Source organism: Oratosquilla oratoria, chromosome 39 (genome assembly GCF_046742065.1).
Source record: "Oratosquilla oratoria isolate Oo_2021 chromosome 39, ASM4674206v1, whole genome shotgun sequence".
Lineage (NCBI taxonomy): Eukaryota > Metazoa > Arthropoda > Malacostraca > Stomatopoda > Squillidae > Oratosquilla > Oratosquilla oratoria.
The window spans coordinates 25770164-25774230 of record NC_134815.1 but is presented as its reverse complement, the minus strand read 5'-3'; positions in this window follow the sequence as shown (position 1 = coordinate 25774230).

Below are 4067 nucleotides of genomic sequence, written 5' to 3'. Positions count from 1 at the left end.
TCTTCTCTTGAATCTGGGAATGATCCCTGAAATTACAATGTTTTTCCCAGGAACCTATTCTTTATATTTGTGATTGTTCTCCGGTACTTTTCAATGAGTTCCCAGAGCCCCCTCGGACGGGGGCCCTTCCCAAGAGCTCCCGAGCCCCATCGTGCAGGGGCTCCCTCCCGAGCCCAAACGTGCGGGGGCTACTTCCCGAGCCCCATCGTGCGGGGGCTTCCTCCCGAGCCCCCTCGTGCGGGGGCTCCCTACTAAGCCCCCTCGTGCGGCTCCCTCCCGAGCCCCCTCCTGCGGGGGCTCCCTCCCAAGCCCCCTCGTGCGGGGGCTCCCTACTAAGCCCCCTCGTGCGGGGATTCCCTGCCGAGCCCCCTCGTGCGGGGGCTCCCTCCCGAGCCCCCTCGTGCGGGGGCTCCCACCCGAGCCCCCTCGTGCGGGGGCTCCTTACTAAGCCCCCTGTGGCGGGGACTCCCTGCCGAGCCCCCTGTGGCGGGGGCTCCCTCCCGAGCCCCCTCGTGCGGGGGCTCCCTCCCGAGCCCCCTCGTTCGGGGGCTCCCTCCCGAGCCCCCTCGTTCGGGGGCTCCCTCCCGAGCCCCCTCGTTCGGGGGCTCCCTCCCGAGCCCCCTGTGGTGGGGGCTCCCTCCCGAGCCCCCTGTGGCGGGGGCTCACTCCCGAGGCCCCTCCTGAGGGGCTCCCTCCCGAGCCCCCTCCTGCGGGGGCTCCCTCCCGAGCCCCCTCGTGCGGGGGCTCCCTCCCGAGCCCCCTCTGGCGGGGGCTCCTCCCCGAGTCTCCTCGGGCGGGGCTCTCCTCCGTGTTTACCTAAGTGGAAGACAGGCAGAGCAGATTGGGGCCTGCTCCATAGCTCGACTAAGGTTGATTGTAACGTCAAACAGTTTCAAAGTCCTTTATCAGCATTTAAACATCTTATGAATATTTTGATGTAAGGAGCCACTATGTCTATACCTAGAACATCAGGCAGTCCTCGTAATCCTATAGTTGTTTGGAGGAACAATTCTTTGGCATTAATCCGGAAAATAACGAACTTGTTACAAAAGATATCGTAGATACCCTTGTCTTGTTAATAAAATTACCTATAGAAGAGCTCTTGCAAAAGAGAACATTTTAAGAAGCAAGAAGGGAATCCTTTATTATATATATCAGCGATTCAAAATACGATTCTGTCTCTGGTCTAGAATAGAATAGAAAAATTGCAAGTTAAATTTGCATCATCTACAGTTTACTTATACTGACAGCACAAGGCACGAATATCTGATATAGGGGAGGTAGCTGAATATTATGGTAAGTATTTTGCAAATATATCAAGCTTCCTTCACTACTCTCCTTCATTGCAAACCATCAGGAACAATAACAATTGTTCTTCCTACTAGCTCTAACTCTGAGGAATATATTCTTATATTCATCCTTGAAGAACTCGAACATGCAATATCTTTACCTTTACCAACATCTCCGGAAGATATTATTGATCCCATGAATTCAAACCTGCCGCCAAGTAACAAAAAATTCCTTTTAGACATTTTTAATATTGCATGGAGTACCGGAACTTCTCCCAAATCACGGAAAATTTCAATAATTGTCCCTACCTGGCGAAGTGGCATTTTGTTGCAACTTACTGAATGGAGTATTGTTGGTAATATGTTCTATACCTTGAAAGATTGTCTTTCAGAACGCTATCTAAAAGTGAGAACTTGCTCGGCTAGACGGCTACATGCAGCTTCTGCCTACCTTCAGGAAGAAGGGATCCCACAGGGAAGCATTCTTAGCCCAACACTGTTTTGTTATAGCCATAAATGGCCTAATCGAGTTCCTGCTGGAATACAAGGACAGTTATTTGCATATTGCTATGCAGTTTTTTGTGCTGCATGTACAGCTATTGAGACTTCCTACAAAATTCAGGAGAGTATTAATGCTGCAAATACTTGGTCAAATACTAGACTTCAAAATCTCCTGAGAAAACTAAAGACATTCGTTCTTGTCGATTAAGACGTAGAGATTCCTATATTATTTTTTAAATTGTTCTATCTTGCTATATGAAGATTGTGTAAAGTATCTTGGTGCTGTTTTTGAGAAGAAATGAACTTTTACTCAACACATGAAACGGTAAGTAATGTAAAGCTTCGACTAAACATTTTAAAGGTAATTTCTGACTTAAATTGGGGAGCCAATAGAACTAAAGTTAAGAATTTACCGGGCCATGTGTCTTAGTAAAACTGATTAAGGATGCCAGATTTATGGGTCAGCAAGCAAGACATTAGCTAAGCTGGACAAGGTTTACAATATGGCACTGCGTATATGCACGGGAGCTTTCCACACTTCTGTGGAGAGCTTGAATGTAGATGCTGGATTTCCCCCACTATTTATTCTCGGGAAAGAGGTTTGCGATAACTATCAAGAGTGCTTTCTAATAAGTCCAATCCAAAGTACAAATATGTAAAACTACCAATTGATAGGACACCGCAGACCAAAATTGCCAAAGCCAATTGAAGTTCGTCTGGCATACTCTGCCAAGACCACTGATCTAGTTTGACAAGTAATCTTTCACTAAAGAGTATTAGACCTGTTTAGTCATGGCTCCACTGCTCAACGAACAGGAGGTCCAGCATTATTTTCACGAGGTTGCGGATCGGTCATACTTGTGCAACCCATAAGTATATAATAACAAATGGGGCAGAGAGGCAGGTTCCTCAGTGCTTTGCCTGTCATGTTGACCTGTCAGTTAAACATATCTTGGTAGAATGTCCCTTTTATGAAAACCAATGTAGGGACTAATTCACTATCGGATAAGTCCTTGGTAGAAATTTTAAACGAAAATATTGGTATGGAACAGTTTATAAAATTTTTGAAAAGTATATCTATCATTTAGTATTTAATTTTAACTGGACTAATTTTAATCTTTATTCATAATCTTACATTATTCAAAAAATAGGAGTACATACCAATATATACAAGTATTTGCGCATGGGAGCGTGTATACAGTATATATACTGTACATATAAGTATATACGTGTGTGTATGTGTATGTATATGTTAATACAGTAATAGTCGATAAGAAGACTTTCTTAATTCAAAACTGATAAATATGCGCTGAATGGCTTTATGGCTTCGGCGCTTGGCTAAATGTCATAAATCTTGTAAATCTAATCTAATCCCCACCTCCCTTCGTCTCGTGTCCTACCGTTCCCCATCGCCCTGTTCCTCCACCGTCCCCAACGTCCCATCACCTCGTGCTTCCAGGTATCAATCATTGCTCCGTTCACCTCCCCCCCCCAACCTCCCGTTCACCACCACACGAGTGCTCTTCGTACTCTCAATATGTCTTCTCCATACCGACAGGAACTCCATCTGGTGCGTTCCCCACCTCCTGTCTTTTGCTGGGTGCCATCCCATGTTGGCTTTCCAGGCAATGAATGAGCAGACAAGAAGTTCTGCTACTTTTCCGTAGCTGGTACTGACGTAATATTCCCGCAGTTTTCTTTGATTTATAATGACGCTTGAGGCAACTAATTTTTGTTGTCAAATATTTGTGACACACTAGACACTAAGCCTTTCTGTTGTCTCCAACTCTAGCCACCCATGTTTTAATCAAATCGTTTGACAGCCATATTTCTTGAACTATGACGTGTAGACATGATAACTGTGGAGATAAATACTTAAGGTTAGTTCCACTATGTACGATTACTGGATGGCATATATGAAAAATGTGTCCGTGTTCTCACTTCGTTTTCTGTCTTCAATGAACCTGAAGTGGTGAGTTAACCATACCTCTTTAGCCATATTTGAAAGGGATAATCTTGCTATAATAATACAGGATAACGCTCACGTAAGATGCAGTACCCGTTGCTAATAATATGACGCCTCAAAATGTTCACACTGCGGGAACCCGGTGAAATTGCGAAGAAATCGATGTATTCAGACGGTTTTTGCAGGGAATTTCAGACATAGGCTGTGCTGTCTGACACTAGCAAGTAATGTTACATCTGTAAGTAAAACACGGTTGCGGTTGAAATTGACAATTTGTCTTCATTTATTGTTCGTTTCGTTCATAGAATAGG